Genomic DNA, 20,969 nt, shown 5'->3' with positions numbered 1-20,969 from the left:
TCAACAAATATTTGTTAAGTGCCTAACATATGCCCAATGCTGTCTCAAAGTGGACTATAGCGGTGAATAAAACCAGGTTCCTGTCCCCACAAAGTTGACACTCTCAGGGAGCAAAGGATAAATAACAAGGAAAAAATATATGTCAGATTGAGAGAACTCTAGGAGGAAAGAAAGCTCTTGCAGTGGAGGGGAGTTAAGAAAGGAGAACCAGGGGTGGCATGGGGAGGGTCCTATTGTTAGGTGACATGGAGTCACAGAAATCTCTGGGAAGGAATGTTCCAGGCAATGAAACAGTATAATGAGAATCCTTATGTTGTATTCAGTTATTTATTTAATATTAGAATTACTTAGCATTTATGCTTGAAGCTGGCTGCATCTGGATATTTGTAATACTTCCTATAAAATAAATAAATAAAATGAGCCTTGAGCCCCACATGCCATACTTTCCTTCCCTCCTCAATCTCTCCTTGAGTCCCACATCCTCTCAGTACTGCCTTTCAGGCTGGTTTCAGACTAAAAAGGCCAACTTTCCTCTAAACACACAGTTTGGACCCCCGTCCATATGCTAGAAAGGGCTCTGATTCTATGGTACAAAATCAAATTTTTACTGGATTCCTTTGAGTTTAGGAGAAAACATGGAATCTCCTCTTCACCGTCTCATCTAGTTTTGCACCCAGCTTCTATAGGGCTGCAGTTCTCCTTGAAAAGTAAGAATTAATGAGTTGGTGAAAACATCAGCAGAGAAATGAATTCAAAATAACTCTAAAGCTATAAATCCCACAACTGAGATGTAATGGCACAGCATTAACTTTAATTGGGCAAGAGATCTAATAATATTTTAAAATATCCTCTTGATACAATTTTTACTCTGAGAATATTTTACATTGATTATATTATTTGTTCTGAAATATCAAAGCTGTTCTTGTAGTCATTTTAGTTTTTTTTTCTTGTCTCCATTGTTCTGCTAGTGCCAGAGTCCGGGACTCCCCTCCTCCCCAGTGACCTCTCCACCCTGCACCTGTTGTTCAGTGAATGGAGACAGTCTCCTAAGTGGTGTCAAGCTCTCTTCTCCAAGGCACTAAGCTGCATTGATCTTAGTTATACTTCCTATCATGTTACATAAGTGCCCAAAGTGTTTATTGGCATGCTGTCAAAAAGTGCCCTCATCTTTCAGTTTGGTGGGGAGGTTGTATGTAAAATAAGGATGGGTAGGATCTACATATAATAGTTGGGTAATAAATGACCTCTCCCCTCTCAAGTCTCATTGGCTTCTTAAAAAATGTGTGTGTGTGTGTGTGTGTGTGTGTGTGTGAGTGTGTGTGTGTGCAGGCTACACATTAGCAGCTGTGAGTCAGCTGCTATGGATCTGCTCCATGTGTCTTTTCATCCTGGGACTCCTACTGAAGGAACAATCCCGTGTCGAGATGGAAAATAAGCAAGTGCTCTCGTGGAATCAGGACCCCCTTTGAAGCTTCTGCTCAGAGGTGGCACACTGCCACTTCTCATGTTCTACTGGTTTGAGAAAGCTGCATATTTAGAGGAGGCACTCTGGTCGCAGATCAATGAGCCTCTTACCTAGAAAGAGGTACAGGTTTGGAGACAAGATTAAGGAGGGAAAACATCTAGCATTTAATGTTTGGCATATGGCAAATTCTCCGTAAGTGTTATTGTTAGTGTTTCCTGGTACCAGGCAAATTCCCAACCCTGGGTCAGTGTGATTATTCACTTTATCTTTCCTCTATCTGATCCGTGGAAAACTGCTGGGAAGACGATGTAAGTCTGTTGAATCATGTTCCTGTAAAATCAAGGCCTTCATATCACCTGGATCTCCAGGGCTTCTCAGCATTTTTATTTCTCCTGCTTCAACTTTCACTTCCCTTCCCCTCACTGTCTATTTCAAACTTTTCCCTTTGTCTTCAAGTCACCCCAAGACTCTCTTCCACTCATTCCCCCTGCAGATAATTTACTCATCCGACAAGCATAATTGGGAAAATTGGGCCCATCAGGTGGGATCTCATTTCCATTTCTTTGTCTTGTCCAGTCAACCTACAAATTTGGCAAAGCCTATTCTCATCCTTAATGCCTTGTGCCTGGGTGCCAGAGATTAAATGTCTATTCTTCTGTTCAAGGCCATCTTTCCCCTCTGTGTTCTTCATACTGTATATTCCTGCCTTTTCTCATATGCCATCATTCATCCCCCATTTTCTTTAATGTTTTCAATTTTTTTCTTATTCTTTTCCTAAAAGATATTTGAACCATGTCACATTCATCTTCATACTTTCTCTCCAGCACAGCATAGTATTGTTGCTATGACATGTGTTTCATATATATTTGTTGGATGAATGCACAGTAACCCCCAGAAGCTTTCAGTAGTCAGCAGTGTCTTCTCAGGGTCAGGCTACTTGCTGCCAGCCCACCTTCTCTCATATTCTTTATTTACATTCTTTGACATTGTGAATGGCTATGGTCTGATGTGCTACTGATAAAAGAGTTAATGCACAGGAATTACTATGTCACAGACACCATTCTAAGTGCTTTACATCTGTTAACAAATGTAATCTCTATAACAACCCTATGAAGAAGTATTATTTTTTCTCTAGGTTGCATGAGAGGAAACACAGGCACAGAGGGGTTATTAATATATGGGTACTATGTCTTTTCCTGTATGAATATGGAGAGAAATAAAGAGGTAAATGGGAGAGAGAGAGAAAGAGAGAGACATAAACATAGATTTAATCTGGTTTTAGCTAGTAAACAATGAAGCCGTGGGGTTTCCTCTTGGATTTTTTTCAATAGTAACTGATGAAGTCCATAAATAGGTATCCTAAAGGAGACAAAATGTTAGCAGAAATCACCACTTAGCTGATGTGTGCATCAGAATATAAATGAAACACCCCTCCTCCTCCACTCTTTTGGCTCCTGATGAAGCTTAAGTATTTAACTTTCATGTTGCTTTACTCATTCTGCTGTTGCTACAGCAACTAAAGAATGCCTTTTCTCTGCTCTTGTAGGTATCTTACAAACACAGTTTTCTGAAAAAGGCAGAATCACATTTTTTAAAAAACAAATGGTCAACAAGGAGAACTATTTTTTACGAGCTTCTCAAAACTTAACAAATAGACTTCAGATTTTTTTTTCCTAGCAAAATTCTTTCCATTTTAATACACAGCATGTCCTATATAATATTGGGAGCCGAAGGAATGAGGTTTTTATTAGCTTAGAATTATAACAAATATGGAACCCCAACATGTACTCACCTATAACTTATTTATAATGTTTCTATCATCTTGGAAGGGGTAGTACCTTTCTGAAAATTTGCTTTTACATCTCATGTTCCATATTTAGGAGAAAATCCTATATATTTCCATTACCATTTTCAAGCTTCTTTCCTTCAACATTTTTAAAAAAGATATCCTAGTGTATTAAGAAATTCTAAAGTTGAGACAAGGGATAGATGACATACTATTGTTTGGATCAGGATTCTTTTAATTGCAAATGACACAAACACAGTACAAGCTTGATTATGCAAAGGGAAATTTGTATTATGGGCTGGCTTGGGTACCCACAGAACCTGGAGGTGAAAATAGCACTGTGGTGAGAAGGGAAAATCTAATGAAGATCTCAGATAATGCCTGGATGCTCTGCACCACTCACCTCCGCATGTCCCTGCTCTTTGGCTCCATGCTTCTTTCTCACTGAAGACCTGCTTTAGTCACACAGTTGAAACATGAATAATGATAGCATCTAAATGTTGTCTGCTATGGCCAAAGCCAGTAGAGAAATATTGCATTAACTCTTTTTTCTTTAATCTAAAACAAATAAAAGAGTCAAAAATAGGAGAAGGAACTACTCATTGCCCAGTTTTGGTCAAATGACCCACCCATGGAAAAATCGCTACTGGCTATGAGACAGGGTCATGCAACAATGTACTTGGTTTATCAACAGCAGGAATGACCATTTCTTTTTTTTTGAAATTCATTTATTTTTTTTTCTTTTTTCTTTTTTTTTAATTTTTATTTTTTATAAACATATATTTTTATCCCCATCCATCACTTGGCTTCCTAGTCACTATTTTTTCCTTTTTCCTCCATCTTTCTGGTGCCCTGATGCTGGTGCTCAGTCTCTATTGTTTGTTAAAGATTTGTGGAGAGAAGAGACAACCACACCAAACCCCTTCCTCGTAAGAACTGCCTATAGTAATTGAGGTTTACCTCTGTCCTTTTCATTCTGGCAGTTGGGATCCCTGCAGTGTTGGAAGTAGCCCCCTGATATTTCATGGTAAAGTGAAGTCTGTCCCATCATCTAGTTCTTCTAGTACACTTCCTAATTTTTTTTTTTTTTAGATTTTTTTTTTTTTTTTAATTTGACAGACAGAGATCACAAGTAGGCAGAGAGGCAGGCAGAGAGAGAGGAGGACGCAGGCTCGCTGCTGAGCAGAGAGCACGATGTGGGGCTCAATCCCAGGACCCTGGGATCATGACCTGAGCGGAAGGCAGAGGCTTTAACCCACTGAGCCACCCAGGCACCCCTACCCTTCCTAATTTTAAAATGTATAGTCAACCAAGGTTCATCTAACCCTCAAGGAAACTGCGCAATATATAAAAGAAAGATGAAGTTTTAAAAATTTGAAAAAAAAGTGGGTTTCAGTAGAAAAAGAAAATTCAAGCTATGCAAAAGAACTTAAAACAACAAACTAATATAAAAGGAAATTTTAAAATGAAACAAGCAAGCTTAGCTAAGAGAATCTCTCTCTTTTTCTTAAAGACTTTTAAAATTATTTTAAAGAGAGAGAGAGAAAGAGAGTGTGAATGGGAGAGGGGTAGAGGGAGAATTTGAGGGAAAGATGCCATCTCCCCGATGAATATAGAGCCCAGTGTGGGGCTTGATCCCATGACCCTAAGATCATGACCTGAGCCAAAGCCAAGAGTCCTTTGGTTAAAGGATGGAACCACCCAGGGCCCCAACAGGAGGGTTAGGAGGTTTTTACATAGGGTCAGAAGGCCATAAAGGAGGAGGAATTTATGCACATCCTCATTTCTTCAACTATGAACTTTATGGCAGCTTTAAGCCTTCAGCCTGGATAATCTTTCCATGAAACTGAATAGCTAAAATTCTTCACTCTCCAGTGGGATTTGACAAGTTGCAATCCTTTGTTTGCATATTAATCCAACCAAGCCCAATTAATTTAGTTTCAATCTCTGTTTTGCGTAGAGTACCTAAATGAGAACTGTACTCACAAAGTTTTGTCTATAAAACTCTGCCCCTTCTTTGTCTTCCTGAGAACCTGAGTCAGGTTTCTACCTGAATCTGTGTCTCCCAAATTTTGGATTGTCCAAATAAATGCCTATTTGCTTGAATTTTCAGTGAATTTTTTCTTGGTTGATGCTAATATACATGTGCCCTTATTAGTAGAATTAGAGAGATTTAAGAAGATTTTGTATCCTCAAAAAAAGAACAAGGTGATACGAAAAAGAACTTTTGGAGAACAAGAAGAGCTATTGGTAATTTAAAAATTTGCTTGCTGGAATACAAAAGAAAAAAAAAAAGAAATGGAGGATAACATTTGGGAAGTCAACTAGAATGTAGTATAAAAATAAAAGAAAATATAAAAGACATAAAATCTCAGTCTAGGATCCAATAGCTGAATAGTAAGAGCAAACTGAGAAACTGTGCCAACTCAGAAAACTGAGAAAGGAAATTATGAAAGAAACAATGCAAAGCCATTTATCAGAGTGAAAAGAAATATATCCAAAAGGGCCTGTGTACTACTGAATATGCTAAATTGCAAAAGACCCATACTGAGACATATCAATATGAAATTTTGGAACATCAATGATAAAAATAAGATATTTAGAAAATTTTAGGGAGGGGAGCACCTGAGTGGCTCAATTAGTTAACCTGCCTTGGGCTCAGGTCATGATCCAGGGGTCGACGATCAAGCCCCATGTCAGACTCCTTATTCACCCTCTGCCTGCAGCCCCCTCTTCTTGTGCACTTTTTCCCCCCTCTCTCTGTCAAATAAATAAATAAAATCTTTTTTTTTTTTTTTAAAAAAAAGGAAACTTAGGGAGTAGTTAAGCTACAAAGGAATGGCAATCAGACTGGTTTAAGGTTTTTCATTCACGTTATTGTGATAGAAAATAAATGATGTCTCCAAAAAATGAAGGCACATCATTTCCCATGGGGAATCCTAAATGTAGCCAGAATACCATTCAGGGGTAGCGGCAAAGTGTGGCCACTATAAAATTAAGAAAGTTAATATGCCAAATACTCTTTCTTCAGAAATCTGGGGTGCATGTTAACAAAATAATGGTCTTGATTAAAAGAAAGAATGACTTAGGGAATAATTTCTACACCAGAAAGCAGTGAAAGGATAGAAGAACTTGCATGACTGGCCTAGACGTCTCAATCAAGAGAAGGTTGGAGGTGCTCTGGGTAGTAGTAGGTCTCTGAGGAAGAAAATGGAACTCCATAAAATTAACAGTAGCATGGAAAGCTTGGGAAAAAAATGAGAGGGATAATACAGGCACAAAATTTTATGATCATTCCTCCCTTAACTGGAGTATGAAATAATTAGAAATAGAGACTAAGCAATGGGGAAAAGAGGTCTCAGAGGGCTAAAATCTTGTCATCTAATGTTAACTTTCATGGTCAAATTAGAACAATAACAAAACCATCACCATGTTGAACCAATCAATTTTTGAAGTGGTTCTTAATTTCATGCCAGGATTGATACCAGAAACATACTCTTAGTCTCTTTTACTGAGAATTTTATAATTTGATAAAAATCAAAATAGAAATAGAACTCTTGGCCTCCCAGATTTAAAGGAGACCCCAAGTAAAGCATGGCTGCAATACCCCTTCAGAGCTGGGTGAGATTCCCTGTGGGAGGTCAGTACTTAGGAAGGCAGCAACACTCTCATTGGTCACTCCATCCTTTATTTAAATCAGAATAGGCATGGAATGCTGATTTGATGCACATTTCTTCTTGTCCTTGGAAGTAACTGCTTTCCTATTATAGGTCTCATTTTCCTTTCAGTGTTGAGTTGAGCTGTTCTACCTGCAACAAGTGCAATTCTTTTACCAGGGTCTTCATCTTTTTACTTCCTGGAGAAGAACAGTGGTTTAGGATCTGAGGCTGATGCTCCAGCTGGTAGGTCACCAATTTGGCTTCCTGAAAGGAGCTGAGGTCTTCTCACATTTTGGATCTGCTTTGCCCTATCCCATGCTTCTCAGTTCCTGGCCTTAAGGAAATTTCCTTGTCCTCCCTACTTTTTATGTTTATGATACAGACTGACCTTTATCACCTATCCTCATACCACATGTTCTTTCTGCCCTTTCTAAACTTGGTCTGGTTCTCCAGACTAACATACTTTTGGCCTATGCTGTTTGCTTATTTCTCTTCTTTTGTCCATTCTCTTCAGCTTTATTTGTCTTGCCTTTTTCTGCCCTGACTTTTTACAAATTAATTAAGTCATTTATTCATTCATTCTTCATTGACTCATTCATTCAGCCATATTAGGTACTGTCCTGCAAATGAGAATGAAAAGTGAAATGTTCTAAACTAACTCATAACCTGATAGAAGGAAGATCTTTAAGTAGAAGAATGAAAGATATATGGCCTTCAACTGAGGTATGATAAAAATATTTTGGGAACGCATAGGACTTAGTAAAAAGAATGGGAGTTGCCTGGGTATAGCTTTACAGAAGAGGTTTTGCCTAAGATACCTAGATAAAGCTTTACAAAGGAAGTACAAACTGAGCTGGAATTTGAGGGATGAGTGAGTTTGAAAAAAACAGGGACTAGGATAAGGAAGAAAACTTATTCTGGGTAAAAGAAATAGAGTAGATGAAGCTACAGAGTGAGCTACTCCATACTTGTAGTTACCTCTAGCTATATTTGATTCTTCTCCTCCTGAGGAGGCACCATGGACACCATCAGCACCTCCACCATTGCAGTGGTGGAGTCGTCAAAGGAATTTTTCTGGATAGCTCTTATATTGGATCGATTACACCAACTCTCACTGAAATTCCCCATTCTTCATCTTCTTCTTCCAGGATTTCTCAAGTGATCAGTATTCCCAGTAATGGATAATATTATTAAAAATATTATTGGGAATAATGGATTATTCCCAAATATGGACATTAGTAAGATTTGTTAACAAATTCATCTTGCAAATATTAAACAGATTATTTGAAATGATCAACTTTGTTTTTTTTTTTTTTTTTTAAAGCTTGTATTTTGAGATGTTCAAGCAATAGTCTTTGAGGGCAACTTACCAAATGCATTAGAGGAAGTCATTTGGAAATCTCTTTACTGCTTTCAGAAACAAGAGAATTGAACTTCTCTTTTTGCAGCCAATTCTCCTCCGCCACACACACACACAAATGAAGTTTTACTAACACCCTTTCTCCTGAGAACACTATCTACTGTGAGAAGTGCCAACAGCTGAAAGCATCAAGCCTGTCCTTGCACTGTGAGAACACAGTTCTCTCCCAGGATCTGCCCAGATGCTCATTAAAATCCAATGACTACCCTACAAGGATGTGTTGTTTTGTCCACCATCATAGCTTTCAGAAAGAAAAGAATTTCAACTAGGTGTGGGAAGTCGGACAAAGTCGAACACCATGGTAACTGGGTCAAATTAACTCTTTAAACAGGAGCTACCAGCAAATTAATGGATGCTGGCCATGTGTAATCATGTAAGGCATTACAGCTGAACTTGCTCCTGCCCTGTATAACTTCTGCAATGCTCAAAACTTGACAGCATCCATTTCCCTTCCCCTCTCACTTTGGCTTTGCATCTTTCCCCTTTGCTCCTTCTTTTTGTATCTCTGGCACTGACTGATGTTTCCCCTACCATTTTGGTGTCTCTGGAGTATCTCATGGACCTAGTCATTTTGTTTACTTCTCTCATAACTGCCATATCCATAAACTGCAACCACTTCCTCCCTGGTTTATACCACATATGGGAAAGAGCCACTTGCCTGTGGTTCTTCTTAAAGAATGCATATTACCACCATCATGCTCACCCAGCACAGCAGAAGTCAGAGAGAGATGAGGATAGAGGAGGGAACTAAAAATAGTCCCCATTTTTAAGGAGCCTAAAATCCATTTGGCTGTCACAAAGAATGCATTTATTAAGCCTCACTATGTGAGGAAAATGTTTATTTCACCCAAAGAATTGGTATGTTTTCTTTTGTCAGATATTGGAAATTATAGTATTTAGAATCTTTCTCTTGTTTGCTTTTGCTGCCAGAAAGCTTAGCACCAAGTGTACCATTCATAGACTATAATTACATAAGCTTTAATTGCTTCCTTTCCTTTGTATGGCCTTGACTTTATATACTTATTATTAAGGGATAGATATTTTATTATAAGGTTAAACTCTTGAGCTTTTTTGGAACGTCATGGGGGTAAATAACTAGACAAAAATTTTCAGCTCTGAGTTGGATAAAGATACGAAAGGTGTACTCATTCAATTTGTATAGGAGAAGAGGCTAGACAAGACCACTGCAGTATTTAGGATGATGCTAGATAGAAAAAGAGCATTAATTCCTCAGATTTCCAGAGACCTGCTAGTGGGAAGAAAGTAGAGTGGAAATAAGTCAAGTTTCCATAACAGGTGATGGGCTTCAGAGGAGTGTCAGGGGTAAAGAGCTTTGTGGGGAGAGAGTGGGAGCTTCAGAAAGTGAATCATAGAGATTTGAGGGCCAGGAACAAATTCTTAAGATATAAAGGGTGAGACTTCTTCTCTTGCCATAAGGGTGATATTTTGGGGGAAAGAGAGATGTATTCATCAATGATTTTAGAGAAGTATTCCTATATAATACTTTTCCTTCAAGGCCCTTGAGGATCATACAGATGCTTATTTGAATTTGGTGATATATTCAGATGATAATAAATCTGTTTGGCTTTATGACATTAATAGAACATAGACTCAGAATGTAGAAGCATCTCAGGAAGCTACAAGGACAGGCTGAATAGTTACAGGGATTGCTAATAGGAAAAAAAAATCACATTCTTTAGAGTTCAGTTTCAAACTCCCAAAAGAAAAATCATGGGTTGTGTTAAATATCAGACAGAATTGAAGGTTTTCATTAACATGAGTTACAGATATGATGTGAGTTTCAAAGCACAGGTATGTGTGAGCAGGTGGTATTGTGTAAGACAAAAGGGTGGTGGTCCCGAGTGGATTGAATTCCCATGTGAATGCAAAATTAAAAAGTAATATTTTGTATAAGAGATGAGATAGAGTAGATAGTGGCCAATTGGAAGAGCAATTAGAAATGGTGTCACATTGGGGAGGGTATGTGCTTTGGTGAGTGCTGTGAAGTGTGTAAACCTGGTGATTCACAGACCTGTACCCCTGGGGATAAAAATATATGTTTATAAAAAATAAAAAATTTAAAAAAAAATGTTAAAAAAAAAAAAGAAATGGTGTCACACAGAAATGGTTAAGCATCTGTACACTTTTAACTCAAAGGAGAAAACTATGAGATCGAAAGCAAGGTCATTATTTTCAGGTATTTGAAGAGAACCAGTATGGTTTCTGGGCAGAAGTATGTGATTTGAAGGCAGAAAAGTTGTGACTGCAGATGACTTTTGGGTACACACAGGAGCTATGACCTCACGAGTGGTTCATCAGTAGCATGCCTGTGCTTGGTGGTGAATGGAGAGCAAGCATATGGCAACTAGTAGGTCCTCAACCAATGCTGATTTTTCTGATTTTTTCTGTAATTAAGAGCATATGAGAATGCAGTGTGCATATTCTCTCCAATCCCTTCGAATTCTGTCTAAAACCAGTATAGAGAAGCTATAAGAAGATGGATTTCAGATCAATTTAAAAAATACATACTTTTTAAGAGAAAGTGAATTTTCTCAGCAAATATATTTGTTTCCCAACCCAGAAAAGTATTTAAACCTAAGCTTTCTGAGTCCCGTGTGACCTAAGAAATCTGTGACCTAAGTGATAACTCCTACTATGAGACTTCCTGGGGTGCAAGCTGCAAGGACTATTTTGTCTTCTCTTAGAAATTAGAGATGGAGGAGATGATGAAGAGATGGAACTTTGTAGATAGAAACTGAAGTTGGCTAAAGTCAGAAAAAAGCAATGTGTTGCTCTGTCAATCTGGTACCAGTAAGGAAACATAGGCTCACCTGAAATAGGATAATTTGAGGAAACTTTTTCCAAAATTCTCATTTACAGATCAAGTGTACCAGAATCACAATCCAACGTTAAGGACAAAAAGGGACAATTTAACCTGGAAAGGGAGCATCAGGTAGAGGAGAGTAGCTTGAAAGGAGCATCATGCTGCCTGCTCTAGGAGGCTTTGCAGGGAGGGCACCAGGGAGAGAAACACCCTGACCTCACTCTCCTCCCTCAGTCATCCTGGGCTCTCCATTGGCCAAGGACAAGTGAAAGCTGGAGAGCCAGGGGCCATGTAGATGTTTTCCAAATGGATCATCCTGTCAGGCAGGGAGAAAAGTAGAACTTATTACTCAGTGGGAAATATTCAAGTGCTATAATACAACCACTTTTTCAAACCTTCCAAAATTCTTTTATACAGGCATAATGTAAAATCTCTCTTGACAAGAACCGCATTGCCTTTCTGTTTATCCCCCTTTCTTCTCCTCATGCTATTTGCTTTTCTTGAGTCAACCAGTACTATTGGTTCTACTTCTGTCTTCCATGCCCAGTGGCTGCATTGCAGATGAGCCATCACAGTAGATCCCCATCTGCAACTTCATCTGAGAAACTTTTGGTGGATCCAGGCTGGGGAATCTGTGAATTCTTGACCAGCCCTCAAGCCCTGTTCACACTTGGCTAATCACAGGGTACTATTTTGCCTTTTGGAGAGCCATTGAAATTGAGTCTCTATCTTCCATTCATGATTCCTGAAAGCCACATAGTTTTTGAGTCTTGGTGCTCTCTCTTTCTTATTGTTGTCATTGCCATTCACTCATTTATTAGTCAATTTATTCTTTTCAAATATATTGAGACCCTATAATATACACCCATTAGCGATATTGGAAAACCTTCCAATCATGGTCTTTAACTTAATGTAAGTTATTTTATTACTCTCAAAACATTAAAATGTCCTAGAAATTGTCAAAATTTCAGTGTAATCCAAGACTTTCCTTTATAAACTTGAGAGAAACAAATATTCATTTCAGATCAGGTATTTTAATTTTTGACTTGGAAGATGTGTCCCTATATCCATTTGGAAGACAGAAGGCAGAACCAGAGTTGATTATTTCTGCATCGATGATCAAACAATACCTTGGAATACATGTTCTCTAATTAATAAAGAGTCATTGATAGCTAATAGCTTTATTTAGTTTGATGACAATGATAAGTACAGAGTGTATATTTAATTGAAGTGTCATAAAAATTGGGATATTAGGATATTGTATAAATAAGAGGTAGCTAGGGATACCTGGGTGGCTCAGTGGGTTAAGCCTCTGCCTTTGACTCAGGTCATGATCCCAGGGTCCTAGGATTGAGCCCCACATCAGGATCTCTGCTCAACATGGAGCCCGCTTCCTCCTCTCTCTGCCTGCCTCTCTACTTGTGATTTTTCTTTCTGTCAAATAAATAAATAAAATCTTAAAAAAAAAAAATAAGAGGTAGCTTACAGGTATCAGAAGGTACTAATTTTAAAAATGTTAGCAAGGGTATACATTTTCTTCAAAACATACAGGAAAATTAAAAGCAGTTTTATTAAAATGAATTGGAGTTCTATTTACAGATCTATTTACATGTTCAAGTATAAAGGCATTACAAAGTAAACTGTCTTCCATTACAATACTTGTTTGTAATGATTATTTTAAAAATCTCTTTAGAATTCTTGAAGAAAATACTTAAGATTTTGCTAATAAAGTACATGTAAAGCTTAAAAGAAATATACTCTCTATAAGCATTTAAATAAAGTGAATCTCTACCAAATATTTTTTAGGTCCTTCTGCCTAATTTTGAGACTTTGTCACTCTAATATGATATGGGTAGCAAAATAACTTAGGACTGAACAAGTGACAGTTCTTATTAATTTTGTCTATACACAGACTTAGAATTATGCATAAACTCCATAAAAATAGGAAAGACCTTGAGGGTTTATCAAGTCCAACCACCTTTCACAGGTCAAGAAATTTAATTTCCACAGATATGAAAAGAAGAAGGAGATATTCCTCTGAAGCCACCTATTTTTAATCCCTATATCTAAAAATCTTCCTTTAGGATTTTGACTCCCAGCAGCAGGTTTGCAAGACTGAGTTCCCCTTGACCTTCTATGTGTAGCTCTGAACTCTGGGGTTGTCACCATTGCCCCTTGTCTCTACCTGAGTTGAACCATCCATAATTTCTCAAATTAATTTGACCTCACAAGCCCTCTCCATAATTCGAATGTAGCTGGTTCTGAATGTGGAAACTGTAAATTTCCTAGAGACAAAAAATTGGTCCAATGGAGACCAAAGGACCATACATAGATATGCCATACACGAATATTTCCCAGAAGGAATAACCTTTATAAAATTCTTAAATATACTGTCTTTGAGAATTTTTTGTTTGTTTCAAAGTTTATCCCTAATAAAACCTTAATATAAGTTAATTCTTGGTGAGTTAAATAATCGCCTTCTAATGGAGCAATGCTAGGCAATTTCAGTTTTTCTGTTTATATTCATCCAAAATTGGATTTGCCAAGTGAAATTTGCTATAGGTGCCACAGTCATTGATGCTATAACTAAAATTTGAAAACAGGACATTATATGGATAGTGTTTGTGTACATACCGCTTACTTAATCCATTACCTCTGTGCAAGTAAATAGGCAATGAAGTCATTTCTGCATCTCATTTCAGCAGTAATTAAATTGCATATTTATTCATTCAAGTATTTATTTGACCAGGGATTCAGTAGGTAGGAAGCTATGACAATAAACACGAAGCTTACATTTTACTGTGAGAGTGAGAAGAATCAGAAAACAAACAACTAAATAAATAAGAAAAAGGCACATAACCAAGTATTACAAACTGGTAATACTTCATGTAGGCTTCAAAGGAACCACATGACAACCTTATCTTCACATGAGAGTTTTAAAGAGTTAAATGATACTACAAGAAAACCTGCTTTGCAAATGGCTTATTAGCAGAATTTTAGTTCAGTGTGGAGTCTGATTATCATAAACCAGCAACAAAACCTTCAAGTTATGAATGTCATTTTGTAAAGCATGCTAATGTGAACAGGCATTCATTCTCTACATTAGTATAATTGAAGTGAAAACAAGGAAACAGATTAAATGTAGAAACAGACCTGAGGCTACATTTCTCTAATATTAACTCCAACGTCTGGTATCTGTTTTAGCACATCAGTGTCATCTGTCACATTGAATTAATGTTTTAATTGTTTTGGGGTTTTAGTGTATATTTAATTTGTAATCTTGATTTTTATTTTATAGTTGTGTAAGGGCTCTAAGCATGAGATATTTACACACTGTTCTACAAAAATGTATTAACATCACTTATGTCAAAACTAGAATTTCCTGATTTAATTTTTTTCACAAGAATTGACAAAAAGACGGATAACTTTTAGTGTTGTTAAGATTATGAAAAAATAGACCAGAGAAAGAATTAATTGTTATAATATTTTGGGTTTGAAATCTGGCAGTACCCATTGATAATCAAAATGTTCACACCATTCCGCCCACTTTGGGGAAACCATTCATCAGAATAAAGGTACCTGCATGTATGGATATATGTGTAAGGATGATTGTTGCAGCACTTCTGTCTATGACAAAATAAAGAATCAAATTATCAGCAATTCAAACCCAGCAATTATAAAATAAAAAATAGTTCCAAGCCAATTGGGCTTTATCCCAAAATTATAAAGTTTTTTTTTCCACTTTATTCTTTTGTGACGGTTCAGTAGAGTTTTCCAGTGACTACATGATGTGTGATAACAAAGTAGTTTTGATAACTCATGAAATTTGTGCCTCATAGTTCTTGTATTTTAAAATTTCCTTGGTTTTAAGTTATAATAAGGAAGTTAGTGGTAAATATAATTCACATGTCATATATAAAAGCTCTTTGGAGTCTTCAATATTTTTTCTTATTAGAAATTTTTTGTTTTTTATTTTGAAACTTACATCCAGAAATTTCTAACAATTCTTATTACTAGTATTTGTGAGTCCAAGTTCTGTTTTCTTTCAATCAACTGACTTTTACTTAATTGACTTCCGTTTTGGGAATTTCTGACAAAAATATTCTCTAAAATTGTATTTACTAAAAAATATTTCATATATAATTACAAGTACAGAAATAAGACAATGAAGAGGCTTATGCCAGCAGCTCGATTCTAATCAATTTCTTTCTTATTTGCTTCAGATTTTTTTTAGTTGATGATCTTTTAGAACAGTTTATGATTTACAGTAAAAATTGGGAATATAATAGAAAGAGTTCTTATGTATTTTGTACCAGTTTCCCTTATTAGTGACATCTTAACATTAGTAGGAGACATATGTCACAATCAAGGAACCAACACTGATATATTATTGTTTTGTACAGTCCATACTTTATCCAGATTTTCTTAGTTTTTTACCTGATGTACTGTTTCTCTGTCTCTCTTTCTCTTTTTGTTCTAGGATCCCATCCAAGATACCACATTATGTTTTGTTTTCATGTCTCATTAGGTGTCTGTTGGTTGTGAAGTTTCCCAGACTTTCCTGGGTTTTAGTGACCATAACAGTTCTGAAGAGTACTGGTGATCTATTTTGTAGGATACTTGTCTAGCAGAATTTGCCTTGTGTTTTTCTCATGGTTAGGTTGCAGTGACATGTTTTGGGGACAAAGAACACAAAGATGAAGTGTCGTGTTCATCATATCATATCAAGGTACCTACTATCAATATGATTTATACACCTTGATGTTGAGCTTGGTAACCTTGGTAAGGTCATACATTCAGGTTTCTCCTATGTAGTTATCCTCTTCTCTCCCACCTTTTGATACTGTACTCTTTGGAGGAAAGTCTTTATGTGGCTCACACTTGAAGTCTCCCGTTCATTGAAAGCAGAATATCTACATAGATTATTTGGAATTTTTCTGCATGGCAGGTTTGTCTCTTTTCTGTATCAGTACTACTCTTGAACACTTATTTTATATGCTGAGTTATAATTTCTTCCTATTTTATTTATTTTGGTTGCTAAAATTGCTCCACAACTTTGATCATTGACCAATCTTTCAGTTGGCTCCTATGTGCTGAGGAAGTACTTCTACCATTGTAGGCTTGTTTGTTTCTTTATCACTCCCTTTAATCACTCCAGGATTATCCTCTATATTTCTTGCCCCAAGCTAGAATCCACTATTTCTCCAAGGATACTTGTTTCCTTTTACTGGAGAATAGTATTAGAAACTAGTAAGATCTAAGCACTACATGCTCAGTAATTTTTAAGAATTTTAGAGTCCTCAGACTGAAAGTTTTTAACTGCTGATCTCCACAGACTAATATAACAACCAATTAAAAATTATGGATAATTATCTTATATGAATGCATGGGAGGAAGCAATGTATTAAAATAGGTACAGACAGACTTTGATTTGGGTCAAAGCTCCTTGTCTTTTTAATTTTTTTTAATTTTATTTTTAAAAAGATTTTATTTTATTCATTTGACAGAAAGAGAGAGACGGTGAGAGAGGGAACAAAGCAGGGGAGGCAGGAGGGGGAGAAGCAGGCTTCCTGTGGAGCAGGGAGCCTGATGTGGGGTTTGATCCCAGGACCCTAGGATCATGACCTGAGCCGAAAGCAGATGCTTAACCACTGAACCACCCAGGCCCCCAAAAGCTCTTTGTCTTAGAGGCAGTGTGACCTTGTACAAATTACTGACTTTTCTGATTAGTTCCTCAGGCTCATTCACACTTGACAATTGGACTTGCATTTATTTGTAATTTCCTGAAAGCGCAATATTTTATATATCAATGTATATGTATGTGTATATATACTTCTACCTTCATGGTATCTCATTATCTATAGTAATTGTTTACTTGAGTGCTGTACTTTTGATCCATTATATCATTTATTGTTATAGCAACACTCTGAGGTTTGTGCTGTTTTTATCCCCATTTCAGAGATAGGAAAACTGAGGATCAGAGAAATGAAATCTTGCCATTTGCGACAACATGGATGGAACTAGAGCGTATCATGCTTAGCGAAATAAGTTAAGCAGAGAAAGACAACTATTATATGATCTCCCTGATATGAGGAAGTGGTGATGCAACATGGGGGCTTAAGTGGGTAGGAGAAGAATCAATGAAACAAGATGGGATTGGGAGGGAGACAAACCATAAGTGACTCTCAATCTCACAAAACAAACTGAGGGTTGCTGGGGGGAGGCGGTTTGGGAGAAGGGGGTGGGATTATGGACATTGGGGAGGGTATGTGCTTTGGTAAGTGCTGTGAAGTGTGTAAACCTGGTGATTCACAGACCTGTACCCCTGGGGATAAAAATATATGTTTATAAAAAATAAAAAATTAATAAAAAAAAAAAAGGTGAAGTTCCTCCTAATGTGCCAGGGACATACCCAAGTCTAATTAATGTTATTTCTCTGTCTTCTTCCTAACATGTAACAAATAATAGTTAAAGAGTAAACTTTTGGCCAGTTTCATAGGCCATGGGGTTGCTTATCTTATGTTACTCATGCCAGGGTATCTCACAGAGTCAAGCATTCTGTGGGCTTATTGAGTGAGTCCCTTGGCTAGAAACCATTTTCATCTTGCCAATATTAAAGTGGCCTATATCAACCTTCTTCCAGAGCCGGTAAGGCAAAGACATAAGTAACAACCACAACCAACAAAAATAACAATAATATCTGACAGCCCTTAAAATTCTACTCTGTCCACCACTGTGCTCAATATTTAATATTCATCATCTTCTTTCATTGTCACCATAAATTCGTAAGGGCTTACCTACTCCAATTTTTTTAGGTGAGACAACTGAAGATCAGAGTGATTAATTTTATTTCCCAAAGTGATGCAAATTGTTAGTGGCAGAGCCAGTGTCTGAAGCCAGGACTGTGTGATTCCAAAACCATTTACTTAGACATTATACAGAGGATAACAGCAGTTGCTGGCAAGTGGAGGCTTGCTCTGGGCGTTTTTCAGAACTCAGTAACAGCAGCAAGCTTCCCTTAAGTTCTAGGGTTGCAAAGATTTGTGCAATGCAAATAAAGAGTAGGGCTTATGAGGGTTGTAGAAGGATATCTGTAGGTAGACTTAATGCTCAAAATCTGAACACTGTTTACTGAGAATTTTCAGAAGGAGGCATATAAGGTCCGTTACAAGGAAGCCGCGATCAACTAGCCCAGGAGAGGGGATCACATACTACACAGAAGTAGGATAAATGATGAGAATTTAAGGAGGAATAAGGCAAAGATGTATTTCTCAGACATTTCTAGCAAAGTATATTATCATTAAAAAAATTTTTTTTAAATTTTTTTGACAGACAGAGATCACAAGTAGGCAGAGAGGCAGGCAGAGAGGAAGGGAAGCAGGCTCCCCCCTGAGCAGAGAGCCTGATGCGGGGCTCGATCCCAGGACCCTGAGACCATGACCTGAGCCGAAGGCAGAGGCTTAACCCACTGAGCCACCCAGGCACCCCTATATTATCATTTTCATACTGAGGACAGACTGGATATTGACATTTGATCTATCTCCCTTTTATTTGTAGTGCAGATAGTTGCATTACGGCAGCTTACTTTTTTTTTTTTTTTTAAGACTGCAGTGATTAATAGTTTGTGTCAACTTGAATTGACCTCGGAATGCACATACATTTGGTCAAATACTATCCTGGCATGTCTGTGAGGCTGTTTGTGTGCGATGGACATTTGGATCAGTAGACTGAGTCAAGCAGATTTTCTTCCCTAATGTGGGTGACTCTCATCCAATTAGCTGAAGACCTACTACAATAAAAAAGGCTAAGAATGAACTCCAGTGTCTTAACTGCTCAGACCCCTGCCTCTCCCTGAATTGTCCTCATTGGGCCAGCACAGGAGATGAGAAAATGCCTGTGGAGAAAGTACAGATGTGCTTTACTGTGTTGGCTTGGCACTCTCCCCCACATCTGCTGGCAAGAACAAGTCGCCAGATTTTTCCTGGATGTGGGAGGGTTTAGCTCATGGAGGAGAAGAAAACATGCATCTGGGTAAACACGATGAGTCTTGGCCCCATAGAAACCTTGCATTAAGGAGAAGCAAACAGAGAATTAAAGTTAAATATTGGGACATGAGGTTGGGCTGGCTAAGCTGGCAAATTGCTTTAAGCAGTAGTGCCTGATGGATCTGTTTCTGATTATGTGAACAACATGCTATATACAATCATGCTCAAGTGCTAGAATGAAAGACGAGACATTAACAACAGTTTGACTTATTGAAATAGTGTAATTATGAATACCTTTTTTTCTTGTACTCTATTTTTCTATTATTCCTTTTTTTTTTGTAATGAGAAGAGGAAAAATATAGTTCAGAATAAATAAAGTAAAAGGATTGCTTGAGTTCATGTTTGCCATATATTTATTTATGGAATATCACCAGAGTCAGACAAACATTTCATTCTAAATCCAAAATATAACTTATCCAAGAATATGTCCTGAGGGCTCTTTTTCATTGAGTAATTTATCAAGAAATGAAAAAGCATTTTCATTGAGTGTACTTAAGAAATTAGAGAATTATAAACATATCCAGTATCTTATCTTGCTCTGTTTTAATGCCAGATAATTGGTAGATATCATTTACTTTAAGAAAGATAAGAAAAGTATTTGGAATTAAAATGAAGACTGAATCCACATCAACAGTATGCAAAAGGGTATAAAATTTTATTTTGAGCTATATGCATGTAGCCAGTATGCTCTTTCCCAACATTTGAGCTTTTTTTTTTTTTTTTTTTTTTTAGTGTTTGTTGCTTTACTGACCTGATAAGTTCCATTAACCAAGATCATTAGAGTCAAAAAGTCTCCAGGTTTGAAAACACAGAATATTGTACAGAGCATCTGGGTAGCTCAGTCATTGGACGTCTGCCTTCTGCTCAGGTCATGATCCCAGGGTCCTGGGATTGAGCCCCTCATCAGGCTCCCTGCCTGGCGGGAAGTCTGCATTCCCTCTCCTACTCCCTCTGCTCTCACTGTTTCTTTGTCAAATAAAGAAATAAAATCTAAAAAGAAAGAAGGAAAGGAAGGAAGGAAGGAAGGAAGGAAACACAAAATATTGTTTTGCATATAAATAAGACTCAGCCCCAGTGTAGAACATTTTTAGGAGGTAAGAATAATTAGAACTATCATTGGAGTGAACCAATGGTACATGGAATAATAGTTATAGACTGTTAAAAATTAAAGATAATACATGATTCAGCACAGACTCACTGCAGGACTGTTAAGGATGCTTTAGTCAACTTTAAACTAGGTTGTAACTGTTAAACTTATTTTCTTTACTGTTTTTAGAGATTGTATTTTTCATTAAACAGAAACAACTCCGGTGAATAACTTGATACTCATTTAACTCTCAACTTAGGTTCTTAAATTGTTTTTTTTTTTTTTGCCATATAAACTTCAGATTAAAATGTACATGTCAGCATTGTACTTAGCATAAAAAAATGCCATCAGCTTTAGATTTTGAAAGAACAACAATAAGTCATTTTGATAGAGTTGAAGCCACTGTATACTTTTCTCTGATCCCGCCGCCTCCTCTGCCTACTCAAAAGTAACCTGCATTCTGAACTTGGGGCTTGTTATTTATATTATGTCTTTGTACTACTTCTTATATGTACACACATAAGAAGTATACATTGTTGTTTGGATTATTTTAAAACATTCAACGAAGAGTACTATACTGTACAGTTATTTATACAACTTTTTCCCCTCCACATTATTTTTATGATCTTTTTCTCAATGATATCAGTGATTTTATTTCATGAATAGTCATTACCATATAATAT

This window comes from Mustela nivalis (assembly GCF_964662115.1).
Source record: "Mustela nivalis genome assembly, chromosome: 5".
In the NCBI taxonomy this organism is placed as follows: Eukaryota; Metazoa; Chordata; class Mammalia; order Carnivora; family Mustelidae; genus Mustela; species Mustela nivalis.
This window is presented reverse-complemented; position numbering follows the sequence as displayed.